Here is a 27,828-nt window from a genome sequence, read left to right as displayed (position 1 = left end):
TGTGTTATTTTTAAAAGCAAGGTTCACACTATGATGGGGGATTGGTGAGTACTTAATGTGGTATTTAATGGCACCCAGGACCCTCTCTTCACTCCACTGCCAGTAGTGCCAGCACGACTTCTAGCAGCAGGGAAAAGAGCCGCAACATTTGTATTTCCCTCCTTCTACTGAGCCCTCGTCCAGCTCTGGGTGACAGTGTGGAAATACAATTCACTGCAGCCTGTCTTCCCATCCATGTTGAGTGGCACATCGGGCAGCAGGAAAATGGTCGGGCGAAAGTGAAATTACATACAGGTGATGTCGGGAATCAATTGCACTTCTTTGAGAAGTGTGACATTCTCTACCTTCGCACAGCAGGGAGAGTTGTAGCCTTTTCAGTGTGCCCACTTCTACAATCAGCACATTCTACTGACAGAGCTTGACAGAGGCGTAGCAGATGTGCTCTTGTTGCCTGAAGTATGAAGACTTTACAATTGTAATACTTTTCTAAATGCAAGAGCAAAGATTAAAAAAAAAAACATGAAATGAGTGAGAAGACAAAAGTATTTTTTTTTCAAAGAGTCTTTAATAATACCTACAGAGAAGCTGTTCTGATAGTAACTTCATATATGCCCATGCTTTATTAGAAAAATAGTAAGTGAGAAGTACTTTCGTACCCTGCCTTGGGTAAACTTCAATTATTACTTTGTATTCATTAATACATAACAACTTTTTAACCATTTCTTTAAAAAAAAAATGCAATAATCAATAAATAAACAAATGTCAGCAATCTTGGTACCCTACTCACACCCCAAAGATCTTGTAGCTCTCAAAACTAATGAAGTGTCTGCAATCACAAAGCCCAGACTGACCAAAATAAATGAGGACCATCTTGGAGGTGGAAAAGGAAAGCAAATCCCTGATCAATATCGTTAAATGCGGCACAAACTCCTTTAATCCTTTACTCAAATTAAAAATCTAAAAACACCACAAACCACCTCTTTCTCAATCAATTAAACGTCAGGAAGAGAATTGGTCTTTCCAATTCCCATGCAATATACGTTGCTTAACATCCTCGCATCCAGTCCCTGCAAGACATACATTCAAAACGCTGTAAACTAAAATCTTCATTGGCATCATTAAATCTTTCAAAGTAATTTCATATGACAATGACAAGTTTCTTTCCTCGCTTATGAAACACATACCACCAGCTGCTCTGAGCCTTAAAGTCATAACTAAAACTCACACAGTCTCACCCTGCACCAGGACCTCTGTAAAGAAATCACAGACTTGCCTATTCCAGTAAAACCCTTTATTGATGTAGAAAACCTTCCTAAAATGCTAGGAAGAACTGTGGCACTGACCAGCCATCAAATTTCATCAAGTATCAGTCATTGCAGCATAAAGACTATGACTATCTGAATAATCGATGATGCACTGAAGATCAGTGATAAGAACAATCATGGCCTACTTTTCCTCCTTACATGCACAGCAACCTTTGGCAGAATTCATCAACATGCCCTACCCAATATGTTCTCTATCCTCATAGGTATCACCCAAGCAGTCCTCAGTTGGCTCATCTCTTTTTGTACCAAAAACAACATGTTAAAACAGATTCTTCCAAATTTCCCCTTCTGTAGTTTAGATATGGGTCCACAAGATTAACTTTTTGTTCACTTGATTTCTGTATGGAAGCCCAAGTGTCCTACTAGCTGAAGAAAGACATTGATATTGATCAGCACACTGAAAACAATTACAACTGAAGGCGTCATCCGTCACTGACAAACACCACCCAAAGCACATCATACAGTCATGACTGCTGTATAGCAGACTCCAATGCCCGCCACAACCTCATCAACTGCCTCCTTCTAAATATATGCTTCCTCCATAAGCAACCACACAACTTTGGGACCTGGTCTACTCCACCCGTCCGGGCATCGCATTCCTAACCAAGACTTGGACCAACCCTAGCTCCGGACCAGACAGTGCAATCCCAGACGGATACAACATCCTGAGGAAGGACCGGCCCTCCCGTCCGGGCAGAGGACTGGCCATCGTACACAAGTCCTCACTCCACATCACAGTCAACACGGAGGAACACTGCACCACAATGGAACACCTACACTTCCTAATCCACAACTCCTCCCTCCGCAGCACCCTAGTCTACAGACCACCCAGCCCCCACCCAGCCTTCATCGACGCCATTGTAGACATCGCCACCCCCCACGTCATGGCATCCCTGACTGCCTCTTCCTCTGCGACTTGAATTTGCACCTCCAGGACCGCAACAACCAAAACACCATTTCCCTACTCTGCAATCTCGCCACCCTCGGACTCGAACAACTAATCACCGCCCCACGCATGTAGCAGGACATACACTATGACCCCATTTTCACCTCGAGAAACCGGATTACCAGAAAGAATGTGTCCATCCTGGACTGGACCGACCATCACTGCCTACACTTTGCCATCACTGCACCCAACAGCCGCCTCCGTGTCCCCAGGGCCCCCCACAGGAAATGAAATGAAATCACAGACGAGTAACTCACCACAACTCTTGCCAAATCACCCCCACCCCTCACCGACGACGCCAACACCGCAGCAAGCAACCTCAAAGCCTGGATGACTGAATGCGCCAACTCCTTAGCCCCCTCCGATCAACTTCGGTCAAGCGCATCCCAAAAAGAGCCAGCCAGTTCACCACAGAACTCCAACAATCCAAACACACTTGCAGGCGCCTAGAGGAGAAATGGAGAAACAGCAAAACCAGCGAAGGCCTCACCTCCCTCAGAGTCACCACTGCCACCCATATCCTACGCATCAAGAACGCAAAAAAAGCAGCACTCTGGGAATTCATCAACACCTCCCCACACATCACAAGAGAACTCTTCACGGTAATCAACGTATTAACCAATCATCCCTCCGAAGCAACCAACATCCCCCCATCTCAAGACCTCAGCAACAAACTGGCCACCTTCTTCCACCGCGAGATTAAAGACATCTATGAGAGCTCCCGCCAGCAGAACCCACCCAGCATCAGAACCTACGACCGACCCAGCCCCCCAGAACCCACCCAAACTGTCCACAGCTGGTCCACTTTTACCACAGAAGAGATTGACATCATCATGAACAGCATTCATTCTGGAGCTCCCACAGACCCCTGTCCTCACCACATCTACAACAGAGCCAGTGTATCCATTGCCCCCGAACTCCGCAAGACAATGAACTGCTCTATCAAAACAGCCACCTTCCCCGATGATTGGAAACACGCCAAAGTCTGCCCTCTCCTGATGAGATCCACAGCCGACCCACCAGAGCTAATTAATTTCCGGACCATCTCGCTTCTAACCTACCCTGCCAAAGTCCTGGAAAAAGCCATAAACTCACAGCTGCGACAATTCAATGAAGGCAACAACTCTCTGGATACCTCCTAGACTGGCATCTGCAGCAACCACAGCACGGAGACAGCTCTTCTTGCAGCCACCGATGACATCTGCAGACTTCTCGACCGCAGCCACATCGCAGCACTCATACTCCTCAACCTCTCAGCAGCCTTCGACACGGTCTCCCACAGCACCTTATGCACCAGACTCCATGACATAGGAATCAGCGGAAAAGCCTTGTAATGGATTCACTCCTTTCTCACCAGAAAACCACAGAGAGTCAGGCTCCCACCCTTCATATCCAAACCAACAGAATGTGACAGTGCCCTTTCCTCGGGATCTGCATGCTGCTGAACAAAAGGCCCACCTCCCGCCGTCACCAACTCAGAAAGCTATTATAGCACAGAAGTTATGATGAAGCCAGGCAGGGGGAAGGGAATTAGGGTAGGGAACTGCAGGGAGAGAGATCTGAAAAGAAAAGGTTAGAACAAATATGCATATACTCATTCATAACAGTATAACTCACCAATAGACTCTTGAATAAAGGCGTCTCCATGATATCAGATTGAGACCCTTTGTGAATTGGGCGTAGCCCCTTCTTTGAATCATGGAACAAGAACAAAACTGCAACCTCTGAACCTAGAGATGGCAAGAGCCTTGGACTATGGACATACTCTGAATATCAATCATGTAGCCATTATACATTCATAAACATAAACGTTTGATCACAGCCTAGAAATTCTCAAAGACTTAAATATGTGTCTCACATATTCTCAAAGACTTAAATATGTATCTCACATATTATGCTTCCCAAAAAACAATGAAACTATAATTTGCTTATCTCCGAAATGTTTTCACATTTACTACCTAGGCCTGAAAGTTTACTCATTGAACTTGAAGCGCTTTGTTCGTTGGGCAAAAGCGGCTTGCTTGTTATACATGAAGCACTTTGTTCAATATGCCAGAGAGTGCTTTTACTTGCTTTGTCTGAAGCGCTACGCTCGTTATGCTAAGGGGCGCTTTACTCATGTGGCCTGAAGAGCTTTGATTGCCATGCCACGGGCGCTTTACTCATGTGGACTGAAGCGCTTTGATTGCTGTGCCAAGGGCGCTTTACTCATGGGGACTGAAGCGCTTTGACTGCCGTGCCAATGGCTCTTTACTCATGTGGACTGAAGCGCTTTGATTGCCGTGCCAAGGGCGTTTTACTCATATGGACTAAAGTGCTTTGATTGCCGTGCCAAGGTTGCTTTACTCATGTGAACTGAAGCGCTTTGATTGCCGTGCCCAGGGCGCTTTACTCATGTAGACTGAAGCGCTTTGATTGTCGTGCCAAGGGCGCTTTACAAGTGTGGCCTGAAGCGCTTTGCTCGTTGTGCTAAGGGGCGATTTTCTCATGTGATCCGAAGCGCTTTGATCGTCGTGCCAAGGCCGCTTTACTCTTTGAACTGAAAACACTTTGCTGGTTGTGCTAAGGGGCACTTTACGTTTGGAAGTAACAACCCCATTCAAGATTGGGCTCATCAAGACCTTACCGCTACGAGTACGACCCATTCGTATCTGAATTCACCCTGGAAATAAGGATACTCCGATTTACTGTCAATCTGCCATGCAGGAAATATGCTCTTCTTCAGAGGAACCCCCACGAGGTCTGACTGCATTGAAGTCTTCAAAATAGTGAGCAATGTGCTTGGGTGTGGCTGGGCTTTATAGGCCTGCCACACCCCAAGATGGCCACTGCCTCTAGAAATCTGGGAATTGTAGTCCATTCCTAAAATAGCACTGATAGGTGCATCTTGTCCACCAATGTCCTGACCCTGCATCTACATGAGCTTTACCACAGGGCAGGCAACGCTGATGACCACTTTGAGAACAAGAGGGGATGACAAGTGGTGCACATGAAGCGCCGCAAATACGCGCAGCGGAGTTTCGGGCTGGACCTGGACCACGCACAGCTTTGTTCCTGACACAGAAGTCAGCTGTGGAGTCCCTGAGGGATCCTCCCTGAGCCCAAAGCTCTTCAACATCTCCAGCCATCATCAGAGGCCAAAGAATGAACATCGTATCATAAGTCGATGACACACAACTCATCATATCCCTCACTGAAGACCCGGACAAAGCCAAGAGGAACTTTCACACTGAACTGAAAACCATTGCCACCTGGATGAGAGACAGCTGCCTCAAACTCAACTCAGACAAGACCGAGTTCATCATCTTCAGAAACTCCACTTCAGCCTGGGATGACTCCTGGTGGCCCACATCGCTCAGCGTCCCACCTACTCCAACTGACCACCCCGCTAGCTGGGAATCATCCTAGACTCCTCCCTAACAATGACCAGACAGGTAAATGCACTCACCTCTTCCTGCTGGCACACCCTCCGCCAACTCTGCAAAATCTTCAAATGGATCCCAGACGACTGCCACTAGATAGTCACCCATGCCCTAGTCACAAGCAAGCTCAACTACGGCAATGCACTCTATGCCGGCACCACAACAAAGAACATCAGGAAACTACAACTCATCCAAAACGCCACCGCCAGACTCATCCTGAACCTCCCCCACCAGGAACACATCTCCCAACACCCGAGACTCATCCATTGGCTACCGGTAGAGAAGTGAATCAGCTTCAAACTACTCACTCACACCTACAAGGCCCATCACAACATCAGACCAACCTACCTGAATCATCGCATCCCTTTTCATAATCCCGCCAGACCCCTCCGATCCACCCAGCAGGCACTAGCCACCATTCAATGCATCCAGAAAACCACTGCCGGAGGAAAATCTTTCACCTACCTCGCAGCTAAGAGCTGGAACAACCTACCCACACACCTTAGACAAAGCCCATCACTCACCATCTTCAGGAAGAACCTCAAGACATCTCTCTCCGAATGAGGCCCAGGACCACCACCAGCACCTTGAGACCCACACGGGTGAGTAGTTGCACTTTATAAAAACTGATTGATTGATTGATTGACTCTTAACCGTAAAAAATCAGGTTTATTCTCAAGTGTCAGAAGATATGCTGCTAAACAGTGTTTGAGTACAAACATTATTAATAAAAATTGTGATACTAAAACATAATGCGAAATAACATGTATTAAAAGGCCTAACTGAAAATATATGTTAGAAAATTAAAACGTGTAGCTGTTATGTTGGACACCATACACTAAGAAATATTATGTGAAAAATAATGTCTAATGAAAATGTATTTTGTTTAAACGTAATTAAATGTTCTGAAAAAGATAATTATTAATATGTGCTAAAAGATTAATGGTTTAAATGTATTATGAAATGTTTTATTCTTTATGCTCATTATTAGTTTAAAGGCCTCATGTTTTAGTAATTTTCCAGAGACACACCTTTGCTAACTCTGCAAAATAATGTTTCTTCAAATATCCTGTGTGACTTCTACAGTGGAAATTTCTATTCTGCTTTCACTGTTCATGTTGCTTATTTCCTTGAGATTAAAACTGTTAGTTTTAAAACAATGAGCCTCAGTGCTCAATGTCGTGTTTTCATTTTGCATATTTTGTCCTTGCTCAAGTTTTATTTTTTGGCAGGAAGCACATGTTATGTTTCCACATAATTTTAAATTTATTTTTTGTATGAAAGCTGACAACCAGAGATGAGAGAGGAGTGACAGCATGATCCCATACCGGGTGAAGAAAACTTAAATAGATACATCTAAAGCGCAGATGATGTTTATTGTCTGCAAACTAAACCACCTCATTGTCCTGTCCAATAGCAGCCTAGTTAGTAACTTTTGGGACGTTAATATAGCAAAGTTTTAGGTGATGTAAGTCAGTTCCCCATTTTCTGAGCTTCTTGTTAGTTCTGTTCCAGTTTTATTCTGAGTTAGATATCTTTCTGTTCTTGCTTATGATTCAAACAGTTCAGATATATTCGGCCCAACTTTAATGAACTGTTTCCCTTTCATGTCCTGATGCTGTTCCCTGAAGACCTGAGGTTCCTGTGCTCTGCTGATGAAGATATTGTTAATTGCTGATCCATTTTGGAGCGGTATAACCAATGTGCATTTGTGTTTTCTTTTCAGGTTTTCTGTTTAGAAAATCCAACAGCTTATTTTGGTTAGCACCATAGCTAGATGTTCTTAAAATTAATTTTTGTCTTATTTTTCTTTTCCATGATGTCCACACATGCTTTCTCAATTAGGGTAATAGTTAGGGATGCCTGGCCTAATATCTGATTAAGAATGTTTATTAACTGATTTTGATTATTTCAACTGCACAAACTGAATGTATGCTGTTTCTATTTTTCACTTGATTCTGTTTTTGTTCAGTATTGTTCTTTTGGAGTGTTTAATGATAAATGCTTTGATTAGATTGAGATTTCCAGGTGTTTTGGACAGCATGCAATATTACTGTATTTCTATCATTCGGTCTTAAGCATGGTTTACATGATCCTATGTTAACCTAGAGGGCAATAAATATTAAAACTGGTGTAATGATTCATGAACACATAGGCCATGGTGTGTTTAAATTACTGACCCCAATTGATTATGTTGATTATTTGATGTTATATTTGATGATTATTGGTTCATATTGTCTGATTGGATGATTTCATAATCCTGTCTGAGTCAAAAGGTGTGAGTTGACCTCTGAGGGTAATAGATGACTTACCCTATACCTGTCACCTTATCATAACAATATACAGCAAATAAGATCTGACATGCCCACAAAAGCATGCGTCTACAAGGATTCTCCCTAACCCTTCCCATGAGTAGTACATCCATCAGCCTCTACATTGATCATTGCCTTGCACTCAAACACCATATTAACACGCCTCTTTTGTAGTAATGTTTTAACAATAAATTACACACATACTCTTTAAACCTGTTTAACAAATGTATATTTACTCACGATTAAATATGTATGTGGATGTGGATGTGTGTATATATACAGACTTGACGTGGTCTCCCCTAACTTTTTGCCTCTGTTTCCCAGGTTGTTGATGGGTGCTGGGCTCTGTTTTTGCTGTTTTTATTACTCTGGGCACTTTATCACTGCTATCCAGTGCTAAAGTGCAAGTGCTCCTATATAAAATGTGTATGTAATTGGATTTCCATGATTGGCATATTTGATTTACTGGTAAGTCCCTAGTACAGTGCACTAGAGGTGCCCAGGGCATGTAAATCAAAGGCTACTAGTGGGCTTGCAGCACTGATTGTGCCACCCACATTAGTAGCCCTGTAAACATGGCTCAGACCTGCCACTGCAGTGTCTGTGTGTGCAGATTTTAGCTGCCAATTCGATTTAGCAAGTGTACCCACTTGCCAGGGCTAAACCTACCCTTTTGTTACATGTAAGACACCCCCCTAGGGTAGACCCTAAGTAGCCCCATGAGCAGGGTATGTTTAAGGTAGAACATATACTAATGTGTTTTATATGTCCTAACAGTGAAATACTTCCAAATTCGGTTTTCACTGTTACTAGGCCTATCCCTTTCATAGGTTAACATGGGGGCTGCCTTTAAATATGATTAAAGCGTAGATTCCCTTTGGGAGCGGATAGACATGTGGAGTTTGGGATCTCTGAGCTCACAATTTAAAAATACATCTTTTAGTAAAGCTGATTTTAAGAGTGTGGGGGTCATTATGATCCCCGGCGGACGGCAGTAAAATGGAGAAAAGTATTGCCAACAGGCTGGCAGTACTTTCCCCATATTACGACATTGGCGGTTTGGCTCAAGCCTGCATATCCTGATGAGCCAACTGTGCTAGGGGGGAGGACAGGAGTGGTCACTCACACCAGAAAGGGCTGTGCCTCCCTTCACACAATGCAGTCTCCAACCCCCTGGTGTGTGTATGGGGCCTGGCCTGGGCAAGGCAGAATTTCACAAGCAAGAGAGACTTTCCTTTGAAGTAAGCCTACTTCAAAGGCCAAAATGGGTATAAGAAGAGCACCCAGAACCACAGATTTTAGATCACTTCTGGACATCAAGAGGAACCTCTGCCTGGAGAAGAACTGAAGAGCTGAGAAGTGCTGCCCTGCCTGTGCTTTGTAGAGCTATCCTGCAGTTGCTGCTTCTGCCTGGTGAAAGCGGACAAAGACTGGACTTTGCTGTGCATTCCTGCTCGTGAAGAAATCTCCAAGGGCTTATCCTGAGCTTTCCTCCTGTTGTTGAAGTCTCAGGGCCATCAAAGACTTCCTCTGCCAGCACCTGGACTCTCTGCTGAGACTCTGCCTAGACTCCTGCCCTGCCAAGTGGTACCCTATCCAGTTTCTGGGGCCTTGACAGGTGAAGCTGGCAGACCAAGATTGAAAATCCATGCACAGACCACCATGCGGGGAAATTTCTGACGCAAACTCTGAGACACGGCTGAAGAAACGACGCACCACCGGCTTCGCGGCTGAAATCAATGCTCCGTCTGCAGCGTGGATGGAAGATCGACGCACGGGGCTGGAGAAACGACATGACACACCGCTAACGGAGGCTGGTAACATCGCAACCCACACAGCGCGGTTTTGCTGATACCGTGCAGCAGGATTTTTAACACAACCCTTGCTGGGTGCGGAAAAATGACGCAACGCCTGCCCTGACCCGAGTGCTTGCCGGAACGACGCATCGCTCTCCTGCGGAGAGGAAAAGAAACTCATGCCGACCCAACCAGAGAAGGAGAAATGACGCACGGTCTCTCTTGCGGGTGAGAAATCGATGCATTGCTAACCTTTTTCGACACACACTCGCCAGTGCGTGTTATTTTGACGCTACCCAGGTACCTTTCAACGCTAAATTGTTCTTACTATTTACAAAAGGATTAAAGACTCTTTTGCTTTTAAAATTAATAACTTGACTTGTGTATGTTGGATTTTTGTCATTTTGGTCTTGTTTTGTCCAGGTAAATATTATCTATTTGTCTAAACCAGTGTTGTGTCATTTTGTAGTGTTTTCACTGAATTACTGTGTGTGTTGGTACAAATACTTTGCACCTAGACTCTGAAGTTAAGCCTGCCTGCTTGTGCCAAGCTACCAAGGGGGTGAGCGGGGGTTAACTGAGTGTGATTCTCCTTTACCCTGACTAGAGTGAGGGCCCTTGCTTGGACAGGCGGTAACCTGACTGCAAACCAAAGACCCCATTTCTATCAAGATATATATATAATAAGTAAACTAAATTAAAAAATAATAATAATAATGAATAAATAAATGAAATAATAATAAAAATAATGATTACAAAAGTATATATATATATATATATATATATATATATATATATATATATATATATATATATATATATATATATATATATATAAATTATAAATCAATAAAACATAATATAAATTTACTCTCTTGTAAGCTTTACTTTGTCTACCTATCACCATATGTCATGTCTCTATCAATCTATTCTTCATCCCCACTCTCTCATCCCAAACCCCTTCTACTACTTTCATCTCCAAAATAACCCTGCCTAAGCTGCTATTCCCTCCTCTTCCACATCTAGCTCATCCAAACCTCAGTTTACTACGATGATCTCCCAAACAACAGTACTAAATTTTCCCCCATTTATCTCACCTGTGACTCGTCCAAAACCCCTCCGGCTACTATGATCTCCCTAACCCTTTCCCACAGACTCTTCTCTCCTCCATCTCTCCTTTACTCATCCCAAGCTTCATCCTATTACTATAAACCCCCAGTTAACACTTCTGGATTCTTCCCTCCTCCATTTCTTTAGTCAATCCAACTAAAAAACTCACATATCCCCTGCTCAAATTAACTCATAATAATACTAAAACGGTACTCATATTTCCTGCTACTAATCCACCACTAATCCCTCTTGGGTTCCGGAGTAGCATGCTAATTGCCAAAAAGGACTTCAACACCTCGTCAGGGGTAGTAAATGCTGTATAAAATCTATTACAATATCAACTGTCAGACAGCTTGGTAACTGCTGAAAATCCAACAAAGATAAAGCTTTTCTTCTCAACAGGCACTTTCCGGCCCACAATAAAACTGCCTATACGTTCACACATTGCACACATTGCTATGCCCTTTTCATTTGCTTTGCAGTGTCGAGCATCGCAACCCGAAGGCCTCATCCCAACCTGCAATCTACCCATTTACTAGTTATCAATGTAACTATAACTAAAAACCCCGCAATCTCCAGCACCTCTACTGGCTACTATGTCCAGCTCACATCAATTACAATGTACTCTGCATTATATAAAAGAGGCTAGCCACTACAGTGAACCAGGATACTCCATTACAAAACGTTCTGTCTCTAACTACACCACGCCACACAGAGAAGCAACAAAGAAGAAAACCAGGTCTTCACCGTTCACTCCTGCAAATCCCATCCGGCCTTTTATCAGAGAATGACTGAGGGGGTCATTACAACATTGGCGGTAAAAGGCGCTTACCGCCGTGCAGAAGACCGCCAAAACACCGCCGCGGCCGCGGAATTCCGCCACAGCTATTATGACCCACATCTGGGAATCCGCCGAAATTCAGACACCCACCCAAGACCGCCACACCAAAGGTCAGTGATAAACTGGCGAAAACAAAACCGACACCGTCACGCCAACAGAAACACGCCCATGCTATCACGACACACGAATACACACACATCTCCAAAACACCGCTACATTGGACAATTCCAAATACACACACCTGATACACATACACACACCACTCCCACACACCCATTGCAATATAAAACACACACCTACATCACCCACAAACCCTTACGACCAAAAATTAGAGACGAAGGCGACAGAGAGAGCACAGCAATAGACAATCCCACCACACAGAGGCACACCACACCATCACCCACACAACATTACACGCACAATACACCACACACCACTACACATCACCACACACATCAACACTTACATCACCCCACACATCACCCACACCACCTCATGTCACACCAAAGACACCCCAGGTTTTCTGAGGAGGAGCTCAGGGTCATGGTGGAGGAAATCCTACGGGTAGAGCCACAGCTATTTGGCTCACAGGTGCAGCACACATCCATAGTTAGGAAGATGGAGCTATGGCAAAGAATCGTGGACAGGGTCAACGCTGTGGGACAGCATCCAAGAAATCGGGAGCACATCAGGAAGAGGTGGAATGACCTACGGGGGAAGGTGCGTTCAGTGGTATCCAGGCACAACATCGCGGTACAGCGGACTGGCGGCGGACACCCACCTCCTCCCCCACAACTAACAACATGGGAGGAGCAAGTCTTGACCATTATGCATCCTGAGGGCCTCGGAGGAGTCGGTGGAGGAATGGACACTGGTAAATTAAATCTCAACTATTATACCCCCCACCCTACCTGCATGCCATCACACACCCCCGCCCTCACCCCCTCCCCTATCACTCCAACTCCTCACTAATGTACTCATAACACAAACCACACATCCCAACACCAAGCCTTGCATGACACAACTAAGAATGGTCACCCATCACTAAAGCATGCTCACTGCACATACCCATAACAACCCCCTAACCATCATTACACAAGCCCCCACACACGAAGGCTTGCACTGGGGTACACGGTCACCCACCCATTGCACACCATGACACACACTCATGCAATAATCATGCTTTTACACCCCTGCAGGACCACTACGGAACGTCATCACACCGGAGGGTCCAGACAACTCCACTCCACCCACAGAAGAGGCCCACAGTGACGACAGCAGCTCTGCCCTACTGGATCCTGATGACCAGCCCGGACCATCGGGGGCCTCGGGACAGTCGGTTCCCCTCACACAGGCACAGCCCAACACTGATCTTCCACCCTCTGGTAACACCAGCACAGCACCCACCCAGCGGGCCCATACCTCCGTCCCCAGGACACGTCAATCAGCTGTGTGTCCACCACTACAGGGAAGCCAGGATAACCCACCACCCCAACAACAACAGGGACCTGGGGGCAGTGGTAGTGGGCACACGGTCCAGGGGACGGAGGCACAGGAACACAGGGGAACTGGGAGGGCTGCTGTGCGACAGGGGGCGGACAGGCCAAGGGAACCCACTCTCCACGAGGCCCTCTCCTCCATCATGGGAGCATACCACCACTCCCAGGAGACGATGGTGACGGTCCTGGCCAAGTTTCAGGAGACCCAGAGCCTGCAGGATGAACTGTATATGGGGTTCAGGGAGGAGCTCAGAACCATCAGCTCCGCCCTGGGCACCATCGTAGGGGTGCTGAAGGACATACTGAACACCATGAGGGACACCGTGGCACTCCAAGGGGCCCCTGACACTAGCATGGACGATGAACTGCCCACCACCTCTGCCGGCGCTAATGGACAGGACGCCCCGCCACAGGACCACCACACCAGCACCCCACCCCCTGCAGACGGACAACCACCCCGCAAGCGGTCCCTGAGATCCAGGAACAGGGCAGAGCAAGATGGCAAGACCCCCGCCAGGAAATGAGACCACCCTGATTGTCCTCCCCCTGTCCCACTTTGTTACCCTGTCCCGATTGGAACTGCCCCAGCTCCACTTCCTATGCCCATATGGGCAATGCACCTGTGAGACTAATAGACTGGACTCTGCCATGGACATTCCTCCACCATCCCCCATCACCATATCACTACCCCCCTCCATTTTTGAGAACTGCAATAAACACCCTTGAACCACAAAACAATCTGGAGTCAGTCTGTGATTTGGTAAATATGTATAATCAATGACAGTGTCAACATGTTTTCCATTTTTATAGCCAACATACCTATGTCACATATCACAAGTCCTTGAAGGATGCAAGAAGATGACACACGTTGCTAACCACACCTGTGAAACCGTAATGGAAAGGTACAACTCATTGACCAAATACTGCTATGAAATGACAGACAGGATAGAGGTAGAAGTGTGAAAGTGAATGTAATGGTAAAAAGATAACTGTTCTCACCTGTGTGTCACTGGAAATATTGCCGTATGACTGACTCCCTGTTGTCTATGTCTTCTTCCTCAGCGTCCTCCTCAACACTGTCCACAGGCTCCACAGGCTCCACAGCTGCCACAACACCGCCATCTGGACCATCCTCCTGCAGAAAAGGCACCTGGCGTCGCAAAGCAAGATTGTGAAGCATCGAGCAGTCTGCACAGTCTGGTGAGAGCAGCACGGCGGAGAAGGGCGCCATCCTCCCCGGCGGCCGGGACGCCACCACCAGCACCGTCGTCACTGGTCAGGAGACCACCGCCCGAGTCAGTGCCTAGGAGGGCACGAGTATCGTCACTGGTCAGGAGACCACCGCCAGAGATACCGCCAGAGTCAGTGCCCAGGAGGGCCCCGGCTGCCACAGCCCCGCTGGAAAATGAAGGACCGTCATGCCACACACCAATGCACAGATTAGAGACCGCCATGGCAAAGCCCCGGTGAACAAGGGAATCACCGCCATGGTGAAGACCGCTGAACAGAGCACAGCACCGCTGAACCGGGCAGAGAACCGCTGAACAGATCAGAGACCGCCATGGCATAGCACCGCTGAACAAGGAAACCCCGCCATGGTGAAGACCGTTGAACAGGGCAGAGAACCACTGAACAGATCAGAGACCGCCATGGCATAGCACCGCTGAACAAGGAAACACCGCCACATCAAGCATCGTTATCCCATGTACAGCTGGGACTGTGACGGTACAGGAACCGTCACGGGGAGCTAAATGCAGTGTGGGCACCATTCCCCCTCCAGAACCGTTGGAGACTGTTATCCACTTGAGAGACTGTGGCTTTGCACTCCCCAGGATGGTACAGTGGGCAAACCACCCACTGTAGAGACTTGAGAGACTGTGGCTTTGCACTCCCCACTGTAGAGACTTGAGAGACTGTGGCTTTGCACTCCCCAGGATGGAACAGTGGGCAAACCACCCACTGTAGAGACTTGAGAGACTGTGGCTTTGCACTCCCCAGGATGGTACAGTGGGCAAAACAACCACTGTAGAGACTTGAGAGACTGTGGCTTTGCACTCCCCAGGGTGGAACAGTGGGCAAACCACCCACTGTAGAGACTTGAGAGACTGTGGCTTTGCACTCCCCAGGGTGGAACAGTGGGCAAACCACCCACTGTAGAGACTTGAGAGACTGTGGCTTTGCACTCCCCAGGATACATCAATGGGCATGGAGCCCCGTCGTGGATCTGGCGTGGTGCTGTAATCCGGCTGAGGTGCCCCCCCTTTCCCTCCCCCCTGAGGTGCCTATTGTATTTCTATCTGATGCCCCAGCAGTGTTCTCTCCGTTTGTGGACAGGTATCGTGTGTGGGCCTCGCCCATGCATTTTTGGCCCAGTGGTGCACGGACATTGATATGTGCATACCTGCACTGCTTCTCGTAATGTATATACTTTTGAATGTGTATATATTTATCTGTATATATTTGGTACCTGTATTTTGATACATTACAATTTTTCAACTGATTTCCTTTGGTCTTTGCATTCTTCCGGGGGGGTTGTGGGTTGTTACTGTGATGTTTTGACATGCATAGCTGTGTGTGTTATAATGTGCGAGGGTGGGGGTGGGTGTTTTGCATGTGTGTCCCCCTGACTTTTGCCTCCCCCTCCTCTATGTCGTAGGTGCAGTACTCACCGTTGTCTTCGGCGCCGCCGTTGCTGGTGTTCATAAATGAGCAGGAAGACAAGGGCAGGTAGGATTTGTAATTCTGGCTCCATGGTGTCCTCCTTCCTCGTGGGATGTGTAGAAGGTGAGCGTTTTCCCATTGCAAAAGCTGTTTCTGCAGTGTTTTTATCCACGTTGAATCCGCCCCGGAAAAGGTGGCGGATTGGCGGATTGTGATACTGTGGGCGGTACATTGTGTTCCGCCTGTCTGTTGGCGGTGACCGCCGCGCTGCTTGTCTGTACCGCCGTGGCGGTCGGAGTGTTAAAGTGGCTGTCTATGTTGGCGGTTTCCGCCACGGTCATTATTCCCTTTTTCTGTCCGCCGGCCTGTTTGCGGTATTACCGCACCTTTAACACCGTCCGCCAGGATTGTAATGACCCCTGAATGTTTAGTATAAGGCCCTCATTTCTGCTAACACTTAACCATGCCTCCTAACGGCCCGCCTGATCATGGTCTGCTGTACGATATTTGCATTTCTTCTTACGCGCACTCTAGCAATCCCCAAGTGAGCTTCTTGCAAAGCTCTAGCGTAGCTCCTATAATCTGCACGAATCAGAATGTGCTTTCTGCAGCATCAGTTCTCCCATGGAGCTGAGGACATACTGTGCAAACAGCCCTAATAAAATAAAAAAATAAAAAGATGCACCGATTTCACAATGATGGTTTTAGATTTTTTGTGCTTTTGGCTTCTTTGAATATGAATCATTTGGCATCTGCAGAGCTAAGGATTAATGACGAAAGTAATTGGCGCCGACCGCATTCAATTAAACGAGATACCGTTTGGGGGAGCTGGTCGATCCCCCGGAGACACAGCACATGCAAATAATGAAGTAAAATCGTTGCTTTCTATAAGGGCTTGGCTCGTTTGCCACCTGATCTGTAATCAGAGACCACTAGCAAAGAGGCCTGCATGGGACTTGGCGCGCGCTGAAGACATGGAGGAACATAAATAACAGTGAAGTAATCACCTTCTCGAGAGCAGCCAAAGCCCATGTGCAGATGTTTTATCCTCTCTTTGCTTTCCATATTTGGCTTGTATGTGAACCTGAAATGCATCGCTGTGCCGATAATAACAAACATGTGAAGGTTTTTTGAGACTGTAATTTATTCACACGCAATTCGTTTCCGGCAGCATCCACACGTGTGCACCATCCTCGCAAGTTAGGTTGCATCAGCAATGTGTTTTCACTTACCCTTCCTGTATTTGAGCTACCCTATGGAAAAACATTATGGGCGCTAGTAAGATCACTCAGTGAGCTAATATTAGACCGAGGGTCTGCAAGGAAAATGGGCCCAGCACGAGTATGACAAAGCATAAATTCACTGGAGCATTTCAAACCAGTATGGCTGAATCCTTTCCAGGTTTTTGTGGAGCAGATCAGACAAGCTGGCACAATATCATCTTTACACACTCTTTGCTCTTCCACTGCAGTAACCAGCTATCAAATAACTGTAAAACACTATTACCAAATATCCTAATAACAACAACAACAAAATTTCCTGCTAGTGACATGGATTACCAGAGCCCTATGTTGCAATGTACAGTATATTCCAGGCCTGACATTTATTTTACAAAATAACACATTTTTTTAGGTGCATGGATCCTAAAGGAGTGACCCAAGACCAAACCTTCAGGAAAAGTTGTGTCTGTTCAACAAAAGTATGGGACTGGCGTATTGGGTTCAGCCCATATTGACACATAATAAGTGGAAATTGAAACAAGCATTTGCAATGCAATAGGTCTTGCATTTGTTTGAGTTAGAGCTATTGGTGCTGTAAATTCATAATGGGACCTTTCTTGCCACATAAATTGGTCAACTCTGCCTCAAATTTTGTCTTTTCCTACCACATAATTCCAGTGGCCCTGCATATAACTGAAGCACTTCCATTTACCTTCTTCCTCTATCTGCAGCCAAAAATGAAAATGTTGCCATTTAGCATCCTAATTTAAATCAGACATGCTAATTCCAATGGAATACCACTTTCACAGCCCCACTTTCAGAGCTGCTGGCAGGCTAACACAATTCCCAAAAAACACAAATCAGCCATGGAGGAGCAACGAGAGACATAAACTAGAAGGATCACCAAAACATATCAAGAGTGTTCAAACAGTCATAGTGTAATAAGGATGCTACGTTGACCTTAATCATGGTCATAACTGCAATAAGGAGAGATTGATAAAACACAAGCAATTATCATGTAAACCGAATAACAACCTTTAGCTGAAATAAACTTTTGGCATTAGACTGTAATGCTCAAAACAGCCCCTAGAGAACACCACAATGAAAATAACATTTGCAAAGAAACATGGTTATATAACCATATAGTTAACCCCTAAAGGGCATAACCCCTTGAAAAAAAATGTCAGAAAGTAATGCAGTGCAACCATATATTTAGCCACTAGAGGACGTAGTGCCTTACACATTTTCTGAGCTAACAGGCCTACTGCAATAATATTACAAACAAGACCCTTAAAACACAAATTACTCCTAATTGTAAAACACAAGTTCCACCAATGAGAGAGTCTAAACAGATACTGAGGGGGTCATTCCGAGTCTGGCGGTCTTGAGACTGCCAGACTCGGGGTGGCCATCGGATCAAAACACTATTTCCGCCCTCTTGCCCTGCGGTGAAGTTGTAATAGGGCCAGCAATGTCCTGACGGCACCAGCGGTCAGGTGGTGGGTTGAGTTTGGCGAGTGGCCTCCACCACCTGCCAAACTCAGAATGACCCCCTGTATGGTGAGAGAGGTTATTATTTTGAGGTCCCCACTAACCTAGTGATGTAGACAGAAAGAGCACGTTGTTGTGAACGTTGTGGTGGTGGTCCCATTGTCAGAGGACCACGACAGGCTGAGTTATGAGCAAAAATGTTTTCTAAGAGTAATGGCATGCAAAGCATTATGGGGCGAGTTTCCCGAGTGCAGTGAATATTGTAGTATTGGCTTTCTCACTGTGTCGGGGGGCCGCTTTGAGGATTTCTGTGCTTTTTACTCAAAGCATTTATCAATTACACATGTTTTTTTAAAGCTATGGGACGTGAAGAAGAGAGCCAAAAGAAATGACTCTGATTAGGTAACAGTGTGTACAATGTAATCAGCGCCACAATACCACTGATGGAGTTTGCGCTGTTCTGCGCTGGGAGCACCATGACCACCATGGAGCATGAAGGGGAGAGACAAAAGAAAAAAATTGTTCGCCAACACTGAAGTATATTGTCAGTCATGCAATTATCCATGTAACGGGGTCAGTCTGCAAGGCGGCAACAAAACCACCCCAAGGCGGGACAAACATAAAGCATTCACCAATGACATCAAGGGATTTTTGAAAGGCAAGCCCACAAACAAGTGAAAGTGATGGGCATGATAAAAAGCCCACAGAACACTTACAACAGGGTGAAAAGTGTTTGTGCCCTCAACCTAAAAAAGAAAGGAGGTTTCCATAATACATAATAGAGTTGGATTCAGCAGCCATGGATGCTCTTCACAAAAGGCTTACTCGAGTGTCTGGAAATTACATCTTTAAAACAGTCTGATGCAGGAAAAGAAGCCTACACTACCACAAAGATAAGGACAAAACAAAGTACTTTCAGTTTATGGAGTGGGTTGCTGAAACAAAAGGAGAGAGGGTTCAAATTACAGTCAAAGGGTGTACACCTTGAATGTCGAAGCCAGAATTTCAAGGGAGAGAAAAATCTAGGACCAAATATTGAATCCAATATATCAAAACATATGTAATTGTAAATGTTTTACATTTAACTCCATATATATGTATCTTGACAACATATACAGCTTCAAAGTTTGTATGTGTGGAGTCAGGAATAGTAAATATATACTTTCTCTATATTGATTTACCTTTCAATATTTTGTCTTCAATATTTTGTGCACGACATTGCTGTACGATGGTAGCCATAGCCTCGATATATATAAGAAAAATCCAGTAAAAATGATGGCGCCCGACTCACAAAGGTAAACTTAGACCAAAAGTCTAAGTTTAGACCTGAAGTCTATCTTTACTCGTATGGTATACGTTTAGTCTTTTGGTCTAGGTTTAGAACAAAAGACTAAACTTAGACCAAAAGTGTAACTTTACTACAAGTAGTTAGACTTTTGGTCTATGTTTAGATTTTTGGTTTAAACTTAGACCAAAAGCCTAAACTGAGACCAAAAGTCTAAATTTAGTTGCAGTAAAGTTAGACTTTGGTGTAAGTTTAGCCATTTGGTTTCAACTTAGACTTTTGCTGTAGGTTTACCTTTATGAATCGGACCCTTGGTGTCCAGGACGGACCAAGGGTGAAGATTAATGAGTGTGAATTAATTAAAGAGCAGAAAGTAGAAGGAACAGTAGGGACAGTTAAAGGGGAGCTGAGACTAGGATTAGATGCAAAAAGAGATGAACATGGCTATTGTACAAGGGGAGATTTCATAACAGGAGACATGGGATGTGAGAAGAGAAGAGGACATGGGGACAAAGAAGGTTATATAAGCACAGAGCTCAATGAAGGGCATATTTGATAAATCCAGGGTGGAGCATGATTGAAAGGAGACTAGAGAAGACTCTGAGGCCTTGGTATGGGTAAGGCAGGCAGGCAGGCAATGGCATGAGGAGTTGCTGAAACAGTTCTGCAGCAGACAACCTGAGACTCACCCATAGTGCGCAGTAATTGGATGGTTCAAATGGGAAGATGTGGGTAATGCTATTCTGCGAACTCAAGATGGTAATGCTGCTGTCCCTGGCAGCTCATTGTTGTCTTGGGCATGGGATGATGGTGGGAGGACAAACCAGGTGACTGTATTTGCTTGACAGAACTACTTCTATCACCCTTCTTGCGTGGGTGTAATATGTGATTCTCAGAAGCATCATTAAGGTCAAATATAAAAATATGTTAAACTAATATTAAATAATGCTCATTTGGAAGTACTAATATCTTTTTTCTCTAAGCACATAAAATGTATTTGGCTGCAAAATATGGATAAATTCAGAGGTCATCTGTACAGTGGTGAATTCCAATGTCCAACGATGGGAAAGTGGAAAGCTGTCCAAAGTTGAAAAGTGGCCTAATGTCACGAGTGACACATTCAGCCAGTCCTGACTTTTTAATCAGCAACACATTGTATGGTGGGATATTTTATCTAATAAGTGTAATGGTAAATTGAGGTCAGAAATCACATAAGGAACATGTTGCAGGTTAAAAGCCAGGACTGGTTGATGGTGTTAGACATGCCACTGGGGTGCTGACTAAGCAGCTTTCACACAATGCTGCTGGGCCTGCCTACCTGCGCCAATTCCACATGTGCTTGCACCACTCATTAAGGGTAGGACCTTTGGTCGCCATGTGATAGCTGTGTGAATTGAAAGAATCCTTTGAGTCTACAGTAGGCACAGAGATGATGGCAACCAGTGTGGTGGTTTTGCCTTCTCTTACTCTTTATCCCCACTTTGTACTGAAGCATGAATCAAGTACTACCTGTCTTCCATGCCCAGCAGTGGCACAGGAATCTATGCAGCACTGGGCAAGGAAAGGTTATGGGCAGCGAAGATACAGCCTGACAATCACAAATGACATGCGGGGTAGACGAACCTCCCAGGTCTCTATGAGAGGCCAAGTGAACCACAAGTCTCCCAGTCTCCCCAAGGCCCAGAGCTGTTATCAAGCAGGGAAGTAGCTTTTCTTCCTTTAATTCTTCATCCACATTATTCTCCTCCCAGTCTTCACTGCCTGCTGAGGCACATTGATGTTGTGCCAGCTTCTTGTTTCCCTGAAGGCAAAAGCCAGACCTTTAATGTGTTCTGCACTGGGGAAGGTAATACACATTGAGTGCCTGCCTAAGGGCAGAGTGACCTCTGCCATTGCACCACATTTCCAGACATCAAAGGCAGCTGAATTCTTTGTGTGGCCAGCAATTTTGAGGCAATAATAAAAACTTCAGGATAACCCTTACAATTAATGTACTTACAGGAGCGTTCTGAGTTTTGTCTAGTTGTTGTTTTGTTTCATGATAAAGTAGCATAGAGAGTTAAGACACATGCTGCAAAGCACATGTAACATGCAGATCCCAGATCGGTATGGTATGTATATAGTCCAATGGGATACTGTTTTTGTTACAGACACCTTTTTAGGTTGAGCGTAAGCGTTCAACCTTGTGTATACTGTTAGTATACTTATTGCTTAAAGCGATTTCATTTGTTGGTTGCAGTGTCCTTTTAAAATTCTTGCTCGCTGGTGGTCAGTTTTGCCTGTTCTCCCTCCTTTTTCTGTTTCAGAGCAGTGACCAACTACTGTATTATTTCACTTTGGTTTCTTTATCTGTTGCTGTGACTGACTGTTTTTGTTATTTCTTTGGTGCTCCCCTTTCACTGAGGGTGTTTTAGGCTGGTAGCTGTCTGCGTTTTATTGTAGCGTTCCATTCCTCCCATCTCCTCCTATGTGGCTGACATTTGTTTTGGCTTTATTCAAGTGCTGTCCTTGCTTACCTCTGGTTCCTAAAATAAGCTTATTTAACAAAAGAAACACACAGTCATTTAGCTCACTGCTCACAAAAGTTAAAATATGCCCTTTCTGGTAGAATGTAGCTAAACCTAGAAGCAGTGATGTGAAACTTGCTTTGCTTCGCAGAGTCTCTCTCTCTCTCTTCAGGGCCCGTCCCTGCCAGCACTTAGGACATTGCACACAGGGCATTGCTTATCTCCTTTATTGGGGCCATAAATCTTCTCAGGCTGCTCTGCTATTGTTATATTCATTAGAGCTGTGTTGAAATGTGAGGCAAGAACTCTTGCAAGACTTTTCATTCTGTTAAAATAAAAAGAAAATACTTTTCCAGCCTTATTTTAAAATTTCTGTTCAGACGTTTCTGATGTCTGTAGCCTCTAGTGACCACCAAAACATGGCAGGAAAAGACAAAATTATGAGACAGGGTTGACCAATTTATGTGGCAAGAAAATTCCAGTTCAGAATTTACAATGCCAATAGCTGTAACTCAAGAAAATGCGAGACCTATTGCATTGCAAATGCTTGTTGTTACTTGCAGTAGATAAACTGCGATCCTTCTAATATAGCACAGTAAGCAATTGACTGGCATCCAAGAGCAGCATCCAAACTTCAAGGAATAGATTTGGAACCCTAGTGGTTTTTCTCAATCTTTCGTTACCCAAGGTTGCTAAAAAGGATTCCTTTGGGTAGTAATACATTCTCATTAGATGAGATTCCCCCAGGCAGTATGTTAAATTTAAAATCTGCGTTTTTCCAAACCAACCACTCTTAACATATGATGTCTACGAGTATGGATGATATGTGCAGGAGCAGCTCCTTCGCAATGGCAAAAGAGCGCCCCCCCCCCCGGCTAAGCCAGAAGCTGAAAATTAAAATGATATATCATTATTGTTTTATTTTTCAGCTCTTGGCTCAGCTAGTAGCATGCAAATGGAGGGGCGGGGCTGGTCCATGGGAGAGGGGAGAGGTGAGAGGGTATGGAGTCTGTGCACTTCTAAGTGTGCATGTGTGTTTGGCTGGCCGTCTCAGGCCGGCCAAACACACATGAGCACTTAGGTTTCTCCAACCTGGCTGCTAGCTGTGCTACACACAGCCAGGTTAGAGAAACTGTAAAGGCTCCAGTGCACTGTCTGAGAAGCAGAACAAACTGCTCAGACCAGTCCTGGCACATTTAGCAAGAGAGCAGCACCAGGATTGCTGCGGAGCCTGTGTTGGTGTTCCAGCCAGTGAATGCTGGGACACCAGAAGAAGAGCAGAGGAGCGAGGCAGAAGGCGGCGACGGGAATAGGTACTTAGGGCCAGATGTAGGAAGCCTTTTGCATGTCGCAAACTGCGAAAAACGCAGTTTGCGGCATGCAAAAGGCCGAACGCGATGCAGAACCTCAAATTGCGAGTCGGTACCGACTCGCAATTTGAGGATGGAGCTCGCAAATAGGAAGGGGTGTTCCCTTCCTATTTGCGCCCGCATCGCCATGCTGAGTTGCTTTGTGACCGCGAATGCGGACGCATACCAACTCGCAGTTACCACCCACTTGAAGTGGGAGGTAACTCATTCGCAAAAGGGAAGGGGTCCCCATGGGACCCCTTCCCCTTTGTGAATGCCGATAAAAATGTTTTTTCAGAGTTGGCAGTGGTCCTAGGGACCACTGCCTACTCTGAAAAAAACGAAACCAAATGGTTTCGGAAGTTTTTCTTTTTGCAACTCATTTTCCTTTAAGGAAAATGGGCTGCAAAAAGAAAAAAAAACTGCTTTATTAAAAAAGCAGTCACAGACATGGAGGTCTGCTGTCTCCAGGAGGCCATCATCCCTGTGAGTGCATGGACTCGCTATGGGGTCGCAATTTGCGACGCACCTCATGAATATTCATGAGGTGGGTCTTTGCGACCCCATAGCGAGTCGCAGAAGGTGTCTGAGACACCTTTCTGCATGCACTTTTGCGAGTTGCAAATTGCGAGTCGGTATGACTCGCAATTTGCAAGTCGCAACATTTTACTTACCTACATCTGGCCCTTATTTTTTTATTCTTTTTTTTACTCCCCCCCCAGTCCCTCCACTTGAGATTGTGGTGGCCACCACTGGATATGTGACTCCCTGTGTAGCCTTATTTTCTCATAGCACGTTTCCTGTACATTGATTTATCTACTTCAGTGATTTATTCTCTCCAAATAATTTGTGTGATGTAGATCATTGTCACCATACTCTGGGATAAGTAGTGCTATGAAAGCAATGAAATGAGTGTAAGAGAGGAACTATGAAGAGATGAGAAGCACTGTTGGTGGCTAGTAGTAATGGAATCCATTGAGAAGTAAGTCAATGATGGGGCACCAATGCAGACTGTCGCACAGAGCATTACCAGCGCTAAAGCTAGCCCTGTACGGAGTGATGTACAATAGCAGAACAGCAGCAGCCTGGCAAATGCAAGTGTGGTGCCATTAAGGTTTAACCTAAAAAATACTGTACGCAGTACTGATGTGAAATAACAACCACTGTGATTAGTAACAAACAGCTCTCATCACATTCTGCAGTGACCCACCATTATTTTGTTACTCTACTGCCTTAGACCATTCATATTCATATGATATTATTCTTCTATGTTACTCATATACTGTTTATGATACATGTTAGTAGAATATAGGCAAGTGGAGGGGAGCATTTAGATAACAGTTTGAATTTAAAGATAATCCCTTAATAAATGTTATCCATTTCTAATAATAAAGTTAATTGTAGTGAAATATTTTATAATGATATAATACCTATGTTCTGTTTTTATATGTTTTAATATTAATATATATTTGTATATACTTGTACCTATTTTAAGCAATTTAATTTAACATTATTTCCTATGGAGCTTTAAGTCCCCACTTCTATTATTTTCTATGGGAGGGTGTTGCACTACCAGTGGTTGGTCACATGTAATGCTGCCCTTACTACAAACGTTTACGCTACTAATAAAGTGAAGGTTACTACAAAAGTGTACTTTGTGAATAAAAGAAACCAGTAAACCTACCTGAAAGTGTAAACGTACTCAAAAGTGTAAATTACTTTGAATCAGGCCCACAGTGTTTGTAATTAAACCTTTTTTCCCAACAGGGAGTCAGTGCACAAGCTTAAGGTGTTCATAAACATGTTCCCAGCAAGAAACATCCATGCATCAACGAGCTGCCATGTTCTGGATGATCTGCAACTTCTAAAGTTACTATTTTGTTAATGACAAATATAGTGCTTTTAAGAAGTCTAGCGGTGAGGGGTGTACTGCACAGAATGCTGTACAAAGTGTCATTAGCTGAATAGAGGAAGACTTTTGCTCAGTACCTTCATATGAAGAAAATAACTAGCTGATTATTAAGTATCTGAACACAGTAGGAAAGTTAATTATCAATTATAAATCCATGGTTGCAGAAGGACCAAATAATTGCTTTTTAAAAAAAGATAAGGTGCTCTTTAACAGACACATTTCTGTTTTAACTGTAGGGCTGACAATGGTGGCACTGTTTGCATCTACAGATACAACTTTGGCTCAACCACACCATCTTTTGTAGAAGGATACAGGAAATCCCACTTTCTCGCTTCCTTTTGTGGTGGCCATTGTTTCATTCGCTATTCTAAGTTATTATATATTTCATGATGCATTATTGATATGTGGGTTTAACAAGCACTGTAATTGCTTGAATGTTCTCTGAGGATTTTCTGCTCTTCAGGCCAAAGGACCAATTATGATCTAAGGTTGCACTGAGGTTGCACTCATTAAGACCTATTTACCTTTTTCTGGACTGGAACGTTATTCTCACACATAAAACATTTGATGAATGTTTACTGATCTAATGAAAAGCAACTGAACCAATAAAAATATTCAGTATTCATTTTAACATATGGACAACTGGACTCTATATTATATATAATCAATTTGTAATTACTTTTCCAACATGCTAGATTTTTTGGTTATCAACAAATGTTTTGTTTATAAAAATGGGTGCAGTATTTGGAGGATATTTGTCTTTCATGTGTGAATGGGATAATGTATGGTATTGTGTGTTGAACCAGATCATTGTGACGTATAAATAAAATTCTTTAGTCATGAATGGAAATGAATAAAATAAGCAATATTACATTTTTTGCCAGTCCCAAACTCTGTGGGGTATTATGTACCTTATATACTATATAAAGTTGCTAATGTGTAAGATTGCAAGCACTTCTTTCTCATAAATTTAAGTATACACTCATCTTGTCCTGAAATGGTATGCCACAGGGTGAAATACTATAAGGGGATCTCATTTAAAAAGACCATCCCCTACTACTGTGATTTCAGCAGCTGTTTATGATGAAAGTAGTTTAGTGCCATCAGTTTGCTTCAGTATGGTGGCTGTTGTTTTTTTCTTTAATATTTTATAAAGCAAACCCATTTTCTTTTAACCAGACAATTAGACAAATTGGATGTTATTTCTGCTTTCACAAATTAACAGTTGTAAAAGGTGTGAATAATCAGCAATATATATAAAATGTGAAAAATTGAACAGGTTTTGTTTATAGTTCTATTTTCATACCTTGCTCCAGATGTTTTGTTTGTAATTTCTTTTGATTAGAAGTTACCCAATTTGGAGCAACATTTAGACAACACATTTTTCTTCTGCAGTAGGATAAGATAACTACCAACAGTTTTCAAGTAGATGCAGTTAAAAGGGCTGTTGTAAGACTTCTTGAACTTATTGGTTCTGCAAATGAATGAGAATGTATGAGAATGTCTTCCTAATAGGCTGAGGATAGACTAAGGCAACATCATCCTGGATGTTCTGAAACATTTAATTTACTAAATATTGAAATTAAATATTGAATAATAATCAAAATAGCAATTGAACTTTTTAAAATTCAAGAATCGTGTTTGGACCCATCTCTGGGGTGGATTCATAAACAATCAAATTCTCAGATGTCAACTATTGTAATGTAAACTGTATCCTTTCCTTTATCAATTCTAATGGAAATCAGTGGTGGGGGAGAGCAATTTCTGATAGTGAAGTAGTTCAAAATTTCATAATCAATGAAGGGGCAACAAATTTGAGTCTTCATCTGTACAAAAACAAAGGTGTTCCAGGGGAGACATATAATTACATATGACATCTTTCAATGAATTGTCTTTTAGGTATTCCTCATACCATTTGAGGCATATGAAGTAGATATTTGTATAAATTATTAAAGAACAAGGCATTAAATTAATGACAACATCATATATGTACTATGGAGGTAGCGTCTCAGCATTAGGGGAGTGAAGCATGTCATGAAATGACTGCTATTCAGCATGACTAGAAACGTGTTCTTGAAAATGAATTTGTGCACTGGTATCAATCACAGTGCTGCATCCTATAGACAGCAATAACATTTCTCATAAAATCCTA

This window comes from Pleurodeles waltl, chromosome 1_2 (genome assembly GCF_031143425.1).
Source record: "Pleurodeles waltl isolate 20211129_DDA chromosome 1_2, aPleWal1.hap1.20221129, whole genome shotgun sequence".
NCBI lineage: Eukaryota > Metazoa > Chordata > Amphibia > Caudata > Salamandridae > Pleurodeles > Pleurodeles waltl.
The sequence above is the reverse complement of the archived record's forward strand: the minus strand, read 5'-3'. Positions refer to the sequence as shown.